This window comes from Oryctolagus cuniculus, chromosome 15 (genome assembly GCF_964237555.1).
Source record: "Oryctolagus cuniculus chromosome 15, mOryCun1.1, whole genome shotgun sequence".
Taxonomy (NCBI): domain Eukaryota; kingdom Metazoa; phylum Chordata; class Mammalia; order Lagomorpha; family Leporidae; genus Oryctolagus; species Oryctolagus cuniculus.
Window position 1 is genome coordinate 75,562,014 of NC_091446.1, and position 16,650 is coordinate 75,578,663.

General features: G+C 42.9%; 1 long non-coding RNA gene across 2 annotated transcripts in view; it reads left to right on the plus strand.

The window, feature by feature from the left end:
• Positions 1–1,018: 1,018 nt before the first annotated feature.
• The window catches only part of LOC138845403 (uncharacterized), a 120,363-nt gene continuing 104,731 nt past the window's right edge, over positions 1,019–16,650 (plus strand). For both annotated transcript variants that reach the window (XR_011382495.1, XR_011382494.1), the window contains exons 1-2: positions 1,019–8,149; positions 8,228–8,329. This is a non-coding gene — a long non-coding RNA (uncharacterized lncRNA). The remainder of the gene's footprint in view (positions 8,150–8,227; positions 8,330–16,650) is intronic.

A 16,650-nucleotide genomic window follows, 5' to 3' on the forward strand; every position in this document is an offset into this window, starting at 1 on the left:
CTTGAGAATATTTACTTGTACATACAAAAAAAAATCTGGTTGGAGACCCTAAGGAGATAGAGGAGAAATTTCTGCACCCTTTTAATGACAGAAATATCACATGTTTAAATACGTAATGAAAGGGAAATTTATAACCTTAAGTATATAGACTGTAAGTTAGGATTTACTTCAAGACATTAAAAAGAACACATAAAATTAAACTAAAGAGAGAAGAAGGAAAGACATAGTTAGGACAAAAGCAAATATATTAGAATTGAAAATATAACCATTATACCAATAATCAGCAAAGACAACAGTTCTCTGAACATCCTAAATTAACTGATAACCTCTTCAAGGTATTAAACAAACCAAAGAGGATATTTGACCTAAACTCCATGATTAGACCTGAAAACCATCACCAAGGAACCCATAGACACTTTGGAAAGACAGCAGGTGGGCACTAAGTACAATTTTCTATGAGTAACTGAGAATCTGATGAGATAAATTCCTGGCATGAAGAGTCACAAATAATCAGTATTCCCCAGCTTATCAAAGAAATCAAATCTTCCCAACAACTTAGTTCTGATTGGTGAAATATACCAAATATTTACGAAGTAAATGGCAGGAATGTGAAGCAAACTTTCTAGATAGTGGAAGAAGAGGAAACTTCCCAATTCACTTGATGAGGTCAGCGTAACCAGGAAAACAGTTGGCAAAGAAGCCTGGTTTTGTTGCTTCCCACTCCAGGCTAAAATCATGACCCATGGGAGACTGGAAACCCAGACAGGTCTCTGAGAAATGCAGGGTGGATAACCCAGCATTGAATATTCTGTGTCCAGTTCTAAGCTCCCAATGTGTCATCACTAGCTAGGGAGAAAATTCAAGAAAAGATATATGTTTCAAACACCTAAGTATATGAACCACCAGGTTAACATTCTTGAGACAAAATGTGCAATATATATATATATATATGAGATATATAAAGTCTATATCATATTTTATATATATATATATATATATATATATATATATATATATATATATATATAATGATACAGGGCCTGGGCTTCAGAACAGGCAGGAATCATTGTAGAACTGCAATCTGTACTTTAAAAATTATTTATTATATTTATTTAAGAGTCAGAGAGAGAGAGAGATATAATCCAGGAACTCAATGTGGTGGGGACTCAAGTACCAGAGCCTGCACCTGCTGCCTCCCAGGGTGTGCATTATCAATGGGGAAGTGGGAATTGTGAGCAGACTTAGGATGCAAACCCAGGCATTCTCATGTGGGATGCAGGCATCCCAAGTGGCGTCTCACCTGCTGGGTCCAAGTGCCCGCCCACCCCTGTAACCTGCAGTTTTAGTTGGGGACATGAGGAGTAGAGATGCTCTGAGTTGTTCAACATAGATCCTAGACAATGACATTCTTTAGGACAAACAAGTGCCCTGGCTTCGACCCCACCCATTCTCTTTTATTAGCAAGTGACCTTGCTCAGGCCAGCTGCTTCCTTCAGGTCTGGTGCACAAAATCAGGACAGGGTCCCCAAGCTACTGATCCTGGGACAGCCTGCTGGGACCTTCAAATGTAGCTTAGCTCTTCTTCTTATATCATTAATCGTCAAAATATGGAAGTCAGTATTTATCATCCTAAAATAGCAATAGCCCATATGTCAGGATTTAAACATAGAATAAAGTTTGCATGGCTGGCTCCCCCTTCCCTCCAAATCCATCCCCTCTGGGCTGACATATTTTTGTTTGCTCTGAACTTGGAAATAGAACGTTTGTGGCTCTGAGACTCCTCTTGTCTCTGTCTTTTATGAGAACAGTGTAACATATACTTCTATTTTGGAGGGAGACCTTCTGTTTTGAAAGTTTGGGGAGAGAAAGGCCTGCGGCCTTTTGACAATATAGCATATGTCTCTGTGAAGCAGACTTAGGTTTCTAAAAAGGAGGGTGTTCTTGTGGTTAACCTTTAAGGTGCTAGAGCCAGGGACAGAGAGCATTGCGTAGAATCTCAGAGAAACTGGACTACACTTGAGCGAGTGGTATTGGAAGAACTTGGGTCGAGGTTTCATTTTTGAGGGTATGAGTGTGCAGTGGCAATTGGAAGTGTTTAGAAGACAGGCTAAGAATCCCAGGAGCTGCTGTGTGGGAGACAGATTGGACACTGCAGGCACAAAGATGGGAAGGGGTGTCCACCACCAAAAAAGGTGCCACCTGCTTTATAGGGCTATGTTAGCGAGAAGGTAATTTGCCACACAACCGTGACAGTGGGTGACAGTGGACAATTGCACTTCTGGGATTTTACAGGAGCAGAGAGTGCAGGGAAAAGCACAAGGCCTTCAGGGTCAGGTTGGACTTATGAACTGTTGGGATTGGGACTTAGTATTTCCCATTGCAGCTTTGTTTTATTCTTCTGTGTAAGGGAATTATGGTAATAATAATAATGAACAATGAAGATTTAAAAATGGGAAACACGTAGTACATATCGGGGAAGTAGTATGTAGAGTGACTATTTTTATTATAAAAATAACATATGCACATCCTCCAAGAAAAACTCAGATCTTTCAACTTTAAACATCATTATTGATTGCCATTTTTGGTCACTCTATCTATGATAATTATTCACTTTGTTTTATCTCACATCATTTAATAATCAATCAATGACTGCCCAGGAAATAGCATCTTTTTTTCTAACAATAGCAGTTGCAAAATACAACTGTAATTATACAGTATGCATGAGCTATATGAGGGATCTTCAAAGTGGAAAATGTACATCATGAAAAAACTATGCACGCATTAAAGTAAAATTTCACCAAAACAAACCTTAGTTCCATTTTCTTGCACACTTTTTGAAGTGCCCTTGTACTTGTAAAGGTTTCATTTGAAGACCCTCAAGCACATGCATACAGAACTATGAATCTGAGGCGTTCTTTCAGGCTTCCCTTCTCTTATTCTGAAGACGAGAAATCTGACACTGAGGACTGAAGTGCAGAGTTGGAGATGGCCGGATTTGGACACGGTCTCGAGCGAAGCAGTCATCTGAATGCAGATGGCATTTATCCTGCAACATCCCAGGCAGACCAAGCTCTCTCCTGTGTCTGTTCGTTTGCAGAAGATGGCGCCCACAGATCAGTCATTGACACAGAAGCCCAGTAGTTGCCCTTTGGTACCCAGTGAAAACTGAACCCCTTGAAACTGTCACTGTGGGCCAGGGTCTCCTGTGGAGCCGGTGGATGCTTCTGCCATGGTCTAGGGCCTCAGTGATCTCTTCAGAGGCACTCTGTGTGGTGTCTCCTTTGTCAGGGACATGTTCTGTCATCATCTCCATCCTGGGCCAATGCTCTGAACTGGTCCACTGGGTGGCAAACAGAGCCGGGCGGTGGCTAGCTGCATCAGACAGAAGCTTTGAGTGTAGATTCTGACCTGTGCAATGGGGATAAGTGTCCCTAACCCACAGCCATATTTTGAGATGTGGCAAACACATGTGTCTCATTGCCTCCCCTTCAGGTGAATGCACATGTCTTAACCAGACAAGTGGGATTTCTCTAATACTTATTTTAGAAGATGAGAGAGAGAGTGAGAGATACAGACAGACGAAGAAAATGACTCTCATTCCCTGGTTCACTTCCAAAATACCTGCAACAGTCTGGGCTGGGCCAGGCCAAAGCCAGAAGTTGGTAATTCAGTCCAGGTTTCCTGAGTGGGTGCAGGGACTTAACTGTTTGAACCATCACTACTGCCTCTTGGGGTGTGCATTAGCAGGAAGCTGGAATTGTGAGCAAATCCAGAACACAAACCCAAGCACTCCTGAGGGATGTAGGTGTCCCAACCAGCATCTTAGCTTCTGGCCTGAATGCCCTTCTGGAGAAATGCATTTGTAACTGAGCTGTAGAGTGATGATTGGTGAAGATCTAGAAGTTAGGTTTTTTCCTTGTTGAAGTATAAAGTCCAATATTAAGAAAATGATAAAAGAGAAAGAGATCCATTGCTTTATTTTTTTTAAAAAGTTGCATAATTATATTGCCTCAAAGCTATATAATTAGAAGTTATGATTCTTATCCCATTCCAGTAGCTTTGAGCTTCAACAATTTTTAAATTTAAACTGTACCTATTATGTTTATAAAAGTAGAGAAAAATAAAAATAAAACACAATAAAGCTGCAAATTAAGCAGTAATTATTTTGTATGATCTCCCCTCCTCCTACCCTTGGCTGCAAAGATAAGCAATAGCTCACAGTTGTGGATACTCTATTGCTGGACTGCGTGTTTCTCTTTTTCTAAAAGTCAGAAAAATTAAGCCCTTAGCAATTGATTTCAACATTTTAATTCTTTAGACAAACTGTTGAATATCTATTAAAGGATGTTGCATTGAGTTAGTGAGTTGTTCTTCCTCTTCCCCCCCCTCTCCTCCTCCTCCTTCCTATGCTAATATGGTTCTGATGTCTGAGAGTGACAGGACCTCAGGAGCTGCAGGACTGTGTGAAGTGTGGAAGGCAGCTGGGCAGGGCACCTTGACCTTCTCCTTTGTCCGTAGCCAGGTCCTGGCCTGGGTCAGACTCCACTTTAGCCGAGAGTTCCTAGCTAGAGAAGAGCAGGCTGAGGAAGGTGCTGGAAGGAGTGAGCAGGAGAAGAGGTCCTTCTAGGATAGCAAGCAGACAGCAACCCAGCCCTCAGGAGGGTGGAGCATCAGGTTTCACTCGGCCTGAAGCTGAAATCTTGCCTGTTTCAAGCATTCAATCTAAAGGAGCAGGAAGTAGAAGCCCACAGAGTTTGGAGGCAAAGAAGTTTCTGCTATCCAATGAGTGTGGGAGTCACAGTCCTTATCAGGACTTCTGAGCTGATGTGAGTGATGCCAGGAGCTGGATCCCACTGCAGCACAAACAGAACCGGCAGGGCTGAGCCACTGAACCCCGAGTCAGGAGCAGGGCAGCCAGTTCATGAACAGCCTTCAGGTGCCCACAGGAGCTCATTCATCTGCTTTTAGCCTTCCTCCAGTGTGGTTCCCGGACTCCACCCCCTCTGTACCAGCACAGGTCCCATTCAGTGCTGAAGGAGCAGGTTGGCAACATGGTCAGATGTTCACAGCTCTGAGACCAAGAACTCAACTTCCCCCTGTCACTGGGCCAGCAGTCCAGACAGATCATTCCTGAGCACCCAGGACCTGAGGCCAGGGACCCGGAGCTTGTGGAGCAGCTTTTGCCCAGTGATACCCGCATCTCCTGCTCCCCTCCAACCTCACAGTTCTTCCCCTGCTCAGATAAGATACTCACACCAGGCCTGGAGATTAATTATTTAGTGTCAGTAGAGGATGGTATTTTTGATGATGAAGAGATTCACATAACTGCTAAGTATTATTATAATTGGGGCACTAAGCAGATACATTTATCTTGCATCTACTAATTAGGTGGAGAAGTAAATTAATTTTCCCTATCCATGCTCATTTTGCTTGTTGGTTATTTTTATATCAAGTGCAAGGAGAAAGCCTTATCTGGCTCCATATGGATTATATAGGCTGTGCTCTTCTGTCCGGCCAATTTAGATAAAACTGGATCCGCCCTAGAGAAATTTCATTTGGGGGAGTGGAGTGGGAGGAGGAGATAAGGGCTCCTTGTCTAAGGGAGTTATAAATAGTGGGCAAATAAATAGAAAGTCCCAGCTGCTGTTGGAAAAAAAAAAAAAACTGTGGTTTTCTTTTTTCCCCTGCTACTGTATAATTAGCGTGAGTCACTGTCCTCTTGGCTGGGAGTGTGTGAGGGAGAGGACAAGGAGGGTGGAGGAAGACACGGGGTGTGTCTTCCCCAAGGAGGAGACAGGCAGGCCTGTTGAAGAGGATGCTGTGCTCACTGGGTTTCCCACCACCAGCAGGAAGCTCAGAAGAAAGCCACACAAGCAGCTGTCCGGTGCTGCTGATGCCAGGTGGGAGGAAAGAAGCATCATGGTCCAAATGGGCCCTGGGACCGTGCTGTGGATGCAGGTGAAGGGTGCATAGCACCTGCACTTCCTGTTCCCCAGGAAGTCCCAGGGCTGCCAGCCCTTGCATTTCCCATCCTGCATTCCCAAGCACATGTACCTTCTAGAGGGCTGCTCCTCTGGTCCTTGGTGGTTCACTGTGGCCCACAGTCACATTCCCAGAGAAAGGCAAGGCCTCCACTAGCCTGACTGTATCTGAGAAAAACCTGCTGTTCTCAGGGGTCTCACCAGGGTGGGGTGTGACACCTGAACTTGTGGGAAGCCATTCAGTAAGCTGTCCTCCCTGTCTGCTGCTCTGTTCCCACCCACTGCCTCCCAACACACACACACACACACACACACACAGGCATGCAAACTCATGCAAAAGCAGCTGGACTCAGCAGAACCTCCATGGGATGGTCTCCAGCCTGCTCTCTGGCTGCCTGCCATCTTTGCTTTACCACTGCTTTGCCAGGTGGGGGCACTGATCCACTCCAAGACAGAGGCTCTCCAACTAAGGTAGAGGTGAGCTAGACACTGAGCGCAGGAACTTTAAACAGGTGCTCCGTCTTGGGAGATCCTGAGCCTGCACATCTTGCCGAGGGAGAGTCTCCTGAAATTGTGGGCTCTGAGTGTCTGACCCACTCAGCCTAGTCCTGGCTGTGCTCTGGGGCTTCCCTGGTTTTACTCAGTAAACACACAGTGACGAGTTGAATGATGGCCCCCAAAGATGCCCAGGTCCTAATCCCTGCCCTTTGAGGATGCTGATGAAGTTGAGTTTTGAGACAGAAGAATGCCCTGGATTATGTGGGTGGGTTCTGACTGTCACTGCAAGTGTCCTTAGAGGAAAGCAGCAGCACTTTTGACTACAAGGACAGACAAGGCGATGCCATGGTCTTAGGAGAGATCGGACGGCTGCACTGTGGGCTTTGGAGATAGAAGGAAGCTGCCAGCCAATGGCTGTGGGCAGCCAGGACTGGCACAGGCAGGGCCGTGGGGAGTTTGGACCCACTGGAACCCATTCTGGGAACCCGACTGTGAGAGAACAACTTGGTGGTTCTCCGCTCAGCTTCTCACTACTCCAACATCCCCCAAACGGCCTGCATTGCTTAAAAACACACACCGACAGCTGGGCAGAGGGTGGACACTCACTGAGCCAGACACCAGGTCTAATTCTTCAGACACCGAGATTCAGCTTTTGCAGCTGCAAAGCTCAGGGTCGATACCGGTGAAGGCGTGGTGCCTGGGAAAGGGGTGGGAGACTCAGCAAGAATCACAGGTTACTTTATCTCCTCAAGGGTAGCGCACAAGAGAGGTCACTGCGATGTTTACCTAATCAAGGCAGCCAAATTCATGATGAAGATTCAAACAAGGAAATAGAAGATGAGAGGGATAATTCATTTGTCCAGGCTCCTAGTTCAAAAGCGGCATGACAGACTCTTATCTCCCAATCCTTATTATCGCCTTCAGATCAGGAACCCAGAGCCCCCTCCTATAACTTGCCAGATCTGCCATTTAACTTCTGCCACTGGCAGGGAACACTGGCCCAGGAACACTCAGCACTGCCAGCCCTGTGGCTTCCTTTAGATCTGCATGGGGCAAGTTAAGAACTTGCCATGAAGCTCGTGGTTCCCCGCGATGAGCCCCTGGTGTTTCACTTCCACAGGTGTGGCTTTTCTCCCCGTTACCTTGCTGCTCCCCACCCTCACCCAGGCTCTGGCACTGAGCTTTGTGGCATTGATAGAATGGAGAAGCCCCATCTCCCTCGCTTTGGTGGAAACATGGGCTTTCCATGGGTCCTTGTTCCCTCTGCAAACCCCAAACCTGACACTCCATCTCTACCGAGCTTCCTGTGCTCCCCTTGGAAGAGAATGAGCCTGCCCATCCTGGTGCTCCGGGTTCCACCCGCAGCCCAGGCTCACTGCCTCTGAGTGTTTTCCTTCTCCCAATAGGAGACAGCATCTGTATCTTACTAACTCTGTATCTTTTCCCTTAAGCAACTGGGCTCAGTGCCCAGTACATAAAGGTCACTCAATAAATGTTTGTTCAACAATTGAATGAATTAATACATAAATATAATAAAGTGGAATGTTATTATTGATAGAAAATTAATTCTGGTATCTCCGAACAGCACCTTTGACGATTTGCCCCCAGGTGAGATAAAGCCGAGAAGCGACTGAGGAGGATAAATTCCAGGGTGACCCTTTGGAAATGAAGTGAGAGAGCGTGGCACTAGTTTTTCTTTCCTGGTTTTTATATTACATTTCAGTAACTACATCTCTTCTGGCCCACAGTGGAGCTGTGTAACTTACAGAACACATCAACACAGAATGAGATTATGTGGGGAATTGAAGATGAACATCAATTTACTTGTTCCTGAAAATAAAAGTTTCATGGTAAGAAAAATCAGTAATGTGAATCTTCCCTTGAATTCAGAGGCAGATGAATGGGTGCGTCTCAGCCATGATACTCTGAAGGCAGTTCAGCAGATTCTGAGACGTGACAGAGGAAGGATCTGACCAGGAGCTGGCAGAGGTGGGGACAGAGAGGGGCCCCTGAACAAGGCAAAGTCATTTGGAAGGTTCTTGTCTTTCCCCCCTGCACTTAGCTTCTGTCCCTTCCATCCAGAGCCTGGCCTAAGGTTTGTGTGGTTCAAGCCACTTCTGTTCCATCCATCTTAGTCCTTGAGCCCTTCATCTGAGTGATTGTTCTGTCCCGGGCCCCAAATCTGGCTAGGAAATTTGGGAGAGTGTGAGTTGAAGGGATAACTGCAAGCTGCCTGAAGAATATGTTTCAATCCTATAGTACAGAAAAACAAGCCCTATGCAATGTGTCTGGCTTAGGCTAAGTTAGCGCTGTATGTACAGGAGCACTTGCTGGTCTCTGGTTTGGTGGAAATCGAAAGCCATGTGGATTGGACAGAAGCATGGGGAGAACATGACCCAGCCCTGTGATTGGCTGACAGAGGGGCTGTAGGCAGGCCAAGCACCAACCTGACATGGTGCAACGACAACAGGTGTGTCCCCTCTCCCCACAGCCACCCATCTGCCAGGTCTCATGCAGAAATACCATGGCTAACCTGATAAGGGTGTGTTATAATGCTTTGTTAGTTAATGTCAGGACATCCACCTGCCTGACCATTTCTCAGGAAGTTAATTGTCAGTCTCTCCAGGATGGGTTACAAATCTGTGGTTAAGTGTCTTCCACTGTCTTTCACACTACTTTTCAAGGTTCAGTTGCATATTTTCTTTTTTTTTTTTCCTATGCTTCTCACTATGGACATTAAAGGAATACTCTGAGTGTTGCCTACAGGTCATAACATCGGTCTTCAGATCTTGCTTGGGTCCTTCCATCAGAAAGTGATGCTCATGATGCATGCATATGTGTATATGTCTCCATATATGTATATATGCATGCATACATGCATATGTGTGTTTTAATAGAACACATATGAATAAATGGCTCTTAAACTGATGTCATCCTTAAGCAGTAATCATGTATCCAATACCCGTGGCTTCTCTGGAGGCTCTTGAGAATTTGGAACCAGTTAGGCATAAAAAACTGTCGCTTTTGGCACTATACCAATGCTTTGTCAGGGATCTTGGGTTATAAGGAGCAGAAATGCACTCAGCTTCAGGAAGCAGTTGACTGTGAGAGGGTGAACTGCAGCCAGTTCTTGTAGGGTGTGTACCCACTCTGGGCTTGCCTGAGTTAGCTCAAGCCCTCCCTGTTCCTGGGACCATGTGGCCTCCTCTCTCCAGGCAACCTGGCTGGGGCTGCAAGGTTCACAATTGCTGTATTTCTGTGTCCTCACCCTCACATTTGTGGTTTGAATATGACATGATCCCAGCCAACCTCGGCACCTCCTCTGGTTCTGACCCCACATACATTGCAGAGAAGTGTAACGCAGTTTTTGTTTCACAAAGAAAAATGTCCTAGGACAAAAGAAGAAGGTTTCCTTGGGTTGACGCAGTCTCATCTGCTGTGGACAGGCGTGAGGTCAAGGGCAGGTGGCGACCTCCTTGCCATGATGGATTCAGGCCTGATTTGCATTTCTAGTATAGAAGGTCAAAATGCATGGGACAGAAATTAAGAAATGTAAATTTTAAAAATTGCCCTGAATCTTTGATCCATTATTCTATTGGATGGATTGTAGAGTTAGAATATTATACTTAATTCAGCAACAAACTGTCTCCAAAATGTGCAATGAAACATTAACAAGAGTGCAAAGGAAAGACAAATTCTACATTCTCAGCAACAAGGATCAATTAAATTACCACTTAACACAGCCTGCTTCCCATGTGTTGTTTAAACCACTAACTGTTTAGGTTTGATAATCCTTCCATAAGTTGATTTAATAAATAAGATGCAGAAGTATACATATAAGAAAAGCTAAAATATGTTTGCTTAGCAATAAGCATAAATACATTATAGAAATTAGTACTTTCAGGGCCAACATTGTGGTGCAGTGTGTGAAGCTGCCACCTGTGATGCTGGCATTGCATATGCTAGCATTACAGTTCACACTGTGGCTGCTCCACTTCCAATCCAGCTCCCTGATAATACACCTGGAAAGCAGTGGAAGATGGTCCAAGTCCTTGGGCCCATGACACCCATGGGGGGGACCCAGATGGAGTTTCAGGCTCCTGGCTTCAGCCTGGCTCAGCCCTGGCTGTTACAGCATATTGGAGGAGTGAACCAGCAGATGGAAGATTCTCTCTCTCACTCTCACTCTCTTTATGTCTCTCCCTCTCCCTCCCTCTCTCCGTAATTCTACCTTTCCAATAAATAAATAAATAATTAAAAAATAAATTAGTACTTTCCAATGTTTGCCCATGGTAACTTTTGTGTTCATGTGGGTATTTCCGCCCCTTTACCTCAGGTTTTCTGTTTTATATATCTTGTATTTTAAGTACTTTATACTAAAAATAAATTCTAAGTCCTGTGACCCTCTGGCTTCCTCATTCATCTTAGTTTCTGCTTTAGGATTGGACATTTAAACTGAGATGTGTGAGCAGATGAGGTGATAGGCAGACTTGTACTGATATGTGGATCAAAAAGTCAATCCAATGTACTAGATTTGTGGCAAGAAAAATATATTAAGTAGTCTTCATTTTGCCAAATATCAATTAACCTTAAGCCCCTTTTAGACTTGCACAGTATTTTTTTTGTCAACCAGAAGTAACTGATGATTCCTCAATCTGCTGTCTCCAGACCCTTGTGAAGTCTTCTCTTAAAGCCGTCACAAATGGTAGCATTTGAGTGCTACAGTCTGTTACACAATTAAAAGTAATCTTAGAAAATAGCATAGTTTTTTTTTCTTCTTATGGGAGAAAAGTACCTTAAATATGGATATTGGAGATCTATCAATAAAATCTAAAACAGAAACCAGTCAGGCAGAATTTTTAAGGTGATCTCTGGAAAAGTTTGGTGAACTCTTTTGCATCATAATAATTCCTCCTCCCACCTCCCCCTTTTCCTGTCCTGTGCACACTCTTTTGAAAGTGCAGGCTTCTTCATGAGTGAATCAATGCCTTTACATGTAGTCATTATCTGATTACTCCATTTGGAAACTGATGATCCGTTAAATAAATCATTGGGAAGAAAGAAATGCCAACACAGCTGTGTGACATGCCAAGTAGTACTTTAGTCTTTTTCTGAAGCTTAAAAATATTCATGCAAATACAATTTGCAGTATTTTATTTTAATTTATCCACCTATTCACGGATATATTCATTCATGGATTCACTCACTTATTTGACAGGTGTTTGCTGAGAGGCCTGGAAGAGCTCGGGTAGAGAGCACATGGAAAACTATTAGAACTATAGAAGAACTAGAAAGAGCCCTCGCAGGCTGGTTCAGGCAGTCTGCTAGGCCTGGGGGTCAAGTGGTTCACAGGCTAAAGTCCCTGTCCTCATGGGACTTATATTTCAGTGAGGAACACAGAATAAACAGATACATAAAATGCACATGATTTCTCCTATGATGGCCAGGCTGATGGGGCTGTGCCCAGTGCCACTGTACTACCAACTGTCCACATTTGCCAGAGAGCATGGTATTTCCTATTTCTAGCTGGTGAATAGAACAAAGCCCAAAAGAACTGTTTGTATGAAATGCACATCACATTTTCCCCAGCATGAAGTCAGAAACCAAGCTCTCAGAAGTCAGGGACACATATATTATGCACATTATATTATCAAAGTGAAGAAAATGGACCAAGACAGAACTCTGTACTCCTATTTCAACCAAGCTGCCCCCTTTAAGAAGCTGGTATTTGTTCACATACCTAAATAAAATGACAATAGTAAGATAGTAAGGCATGCAAATAAGTCAGACAGTGCAAACAGGCTGGGGCGGAGGAGGGTCCAGGCTGGGACAAGTGTGCTATTTACAGGTACTGTTTGCTCTGCCTTATTATCTGCCTGGCAGAGCTCAGGTTCTGTGTACCGTCCAGGTGCAAGATGTTTGTGAGAGGCCAAGAAATCTCAAGGAGGGATTGCCAGGGAACACAAAACTGATGTCAGCCCTGGACTCTTCAACAAAGAGAGCTCTGGATAGAAAAATCACAGTTATTTATGGCCCATGTCTGGGCCAGTGTTTAAGGAGCGTAGAAATTGCCATTGTGCCCTAACAGGCAAAAAGCTGAACAAACCAAAAAATAAACAGCTCCTCTTAGATTCATTAGTGAGGTGAGATCACAGGATAAATCTCTGCCCTGGACATTGGGAAACCCACAGGCAGATGCAGATAATGGTGATACTGGAGCCAGAAGTCCCCAGCAGCAACCTTGAGGAACTGCTACAGGAACTTTAATTGATGAATTGCTGGAGGCTCCGTGTGCACCAGCCTGTGAGATAAAATCTCAGGAGGAGCTCAGTTATTGAGCGGTCCCCATCCTTTTGTAAGTTTTACCTCCAGGAACTGGAACCAGGAACTCAACAACACAGAAATACTCCCGTGCGCTTCTGGCAGGGCCAGGGGTAAAGGAACCATTGAGAAATAGGCATTCTATCCTTCTAAACTAGGCCTGCACTCAAGAGGAACTGCTACCAGAAACTAATCTACTGGGGTTTTAATAGAGTCAACTGAGCTGGGAGAAGAGAAATACTCAACTACAGCCTCATCTAGACTTGCACTTGGGAGAAGGACATAGTCAATGGCTGTACCATTTGCATTTTGTATAATCTGAGGGAGTGAAAACAAAAATCTCAATCCCAAAACTCCTGGTAAGCTTTTGTGATGCTTATAGACAGGAGCACTGGCTGTGTAGAAGACAGCCCTAATCATGGGCCTCTTTTTGCCACAATGCCTTTTACCCACTTCATCGTGTCCAACTCTCAATGAAAACTTACAAGGCATACTGACAGGCCAAAACCTAACACATTTTTTAAAATACAGTATGAAGAAGCAGAGCAAGCACCAATACTGAACTCAAATGTGGCAGATATATAAAGATGATACCAAGAATTTTCTTTCAATTTTAATGTATTTACTAAAAATGCACTGAGACACACACACACACACACACAGAGACAGAGAGAGAAAACTCCCATTTGCTGGTTAACTCTCCAACTCCTCAAACATTTCAATGCCATGGGCTTGGCCATGCTGAAATTGGGAACATGGAACACCATCCAGATCTTGTCAGTTGCATGGCAAGAACCCAGTCACTGTGCATTAACACTGCCTCACAGAGTCTGCACTGGCAGGAAGCTAGAGTCAGGAATTAAATCCAGGTGCTCTGATATGGGACATGGGTGTCTTAACTGGCATCCTAACCTGCAGGCCAATGCTCATCCCAAGACTGCACATCTAAAGTGACTATGACCAGTATGCCAGGGGCTCTAATGGAAAAAGTAGATAACATACAAGAATAGGTAGGTAATGCAAGCAGGGAGACAGAAATTGTAATCAAAAATGGAAAAGAAATGCCTTAAGGGCTGATTCTGAGGCCAGAGTGCTATTTAGAGATCAAAACCACTGTAGCAGCAGTGAAGAACATGTGTTATCAACTTACTTGTAAACTGGATATGGCTGAGGAAAAACTCTTGGAGCTTGAGGAGTTCTCATTAGAAATTTCCAAAACCGAAAAGCAAAGGGGAAAAAAGAAAGACTGAAGAAACAAAATCTCTGGTAACTATGAGGCAACTGCAAGAAGCATCACATATTCATGGTGAGAGTGTGAGGATGAGAAGAAGAAAAGGAACAGAAGACTTGTTTGAAGAAACAATGACTAAGAATTTCCCTTAATAACCACCAGGCACCAAACCACAAACCCAGGAATCTCAGAGCATCAGGCACTGTAAATCCCAAAAACAAACAAGTGACATCTAGACATATGCTAATCAAACCAGAACATTCTAAAAATAAGAAGAGCATCTTGAAAGAACTTACCTACAGAGGAGTCAAGGTAAAAATCACATGTGACTTCTCAGAAATCACATGTGACTTCTCAGAAACCACATGCACAAAAAGATTATGGAGTAAAATATTAAAGTGTGGCAGGAAACAAAGGAGAGAGGGAGAATGCACAGGGTTAGAATTCTGTACCTGCAATATTATCCTTCAAAAGTGAGAGAGAAATAGAGTTTCTCATACAGACGGATATTTGAGGAATTTGCTGCCAATAGACCTGCTTTGCAAGATATGTTTAAAGGCATTCTTCAGAGAAGAGGAAAAATACAGAGCAAAAATTTAAGTGTGCATAAGGAAAGGAAAAGCATGAGAGAATAAAGAAAACAAGCCAAAATATATTTATTCTTAAATGATGTGGCAGATAGCAATTCGTTGGAAATAATAGTAACTACAAAATCTTCAATTAAAATAAAAGGGGTTTTCAAAAATTCATGGAAGTGCATATATAAGAAAAGTTATTCATGGATGTGAAGATTGTTCACACCCAAATAAAATTATCCTTTAATACCATTTTCCAATAAATTTTTGAAGTATCTACCTGTTCTTACATAAAATCCTGTATTGAGGATATATATATATATATATATATACACATATATATACACACACACACATATATATGTTTATATATAGATACACTTATGGTGCTTATAGGCAACAATGTATCAGTTATACATATCTATATATCTATCTATGTGTATGCTTGTTTATAAGCAAACTGAATAGCAGTAATGGTATAAGGAATAGGAGGGAGAAATTAAGAATATTTTGCTGTTATAAGATTCTATAAGATTCTTTTACTACCTATGAAGCTATGCATTTTTGTTTGTTAGTGGAACTGGATAAGTTGTAAAGGTGTATTGCAAACTGTAGGTCAACCACTAAAAATATGTATAGCTGACACGCTAAGGAAAGAAAATAGAATTATATAAAGTGCTGAATTGAAATAATAAAAGGAAGAAAAGGAATAGAAAAGTTGTGAACATTGAAAATGGATATCAAATATAACATGGACACAAATACTGTAGTATTAATCCACCAATACCAAGAATCATTTTAATCATCAATCATTTAAACATATCAATTGAAAGAGTGCTACAGTGAATTGAAAAACAATATCCTACTATATGTTATCTGCAAAAAGCTCTTTTTAAATACAAAGGTGCATATAGATAAAAAATCAAGGGATGGGGACCAGCACTGTGGCACAGTGGGTAAAGCCACCACCTGCAGTACCGGCATCCCATATGGATGCTGGTTTGAGTCCCAGCTGCTCCTTTTCTGATCCAACTCTGCTGTGGCCTGGGAAAGCAGTGGAAGGTGGCCCAAATCCTTGGGCCCCTGCACCCACATGGGGACCTGGAAGAAGCTCCTGGCTCCTGGCTTCAGATTGGCACAGCTCTGGCCATTGTAGCCATCTGGTGAGTGAACCAATGGATGGAAGACTCTTTCTCTCTCTCCCTCTGCCTCTGCCTCTCTGTAACTCTGCCTTTCAAATAAATAAATAAGTCTTTTCCAAAAAAAAAAAGGTCAAGGGATGAATAAAAACATTCATGCTATGATCACTGATTGAAAGAAAGTTTAATTAGCCATGTTATTTTCAGGCATAGCAGACTTCAAAACAAGAAAAGTTCTCATGAGAAAGAGGAAATTGCCATAGTGATAAAGGGGTCAATTCTCTAGGAAGCCTTAGCAGTCCTTAATGTGTATGGCACATTGTGTTAGAACATCTGGAGCCAAAACAGACCTGTAAGGAGAAATGGGTGAATATCCACTGTTATAGCTGGATGCTTTGAAAGCTGTCTGTCAGAAGTGGACAGATCTAGCTGTCAGAAAGTCAGTAAAGAAATCATTGATACCAACAGCACCTTCAATCAACTGGATATAACCAATATGTATAGACTATGTCATCCAGCAGTCAAATACAATTCTTAAGCTTCTATGGGACATTCATCAAGACAGACAATATCCTGGACCATAAAATACACCTACAGTTTAAAAGGACAAAATACAATTAAACAAACACAATGTCTGCTCTCAGATCATAATGAAACTAAAATATAAATCATGGTAGGAAAACAGGTAGAAAGTCTCAAAATTGTTAGAAAGTAAACCACACACCTATAAATAAGACATGGATCAAAGAGTAAATTCCAAGGGAAATTTTAAAAGTATTTTTAAGTAAATGTGAGGGAAAATACAGCTTGTCAGACTTTGTGGTGTTCAGCAAAAGCAGCACTTAGGTGGAAATTTATGGTATTGAATGCATATATTAGAAATGAAGAAAAATCTAAAATCCATC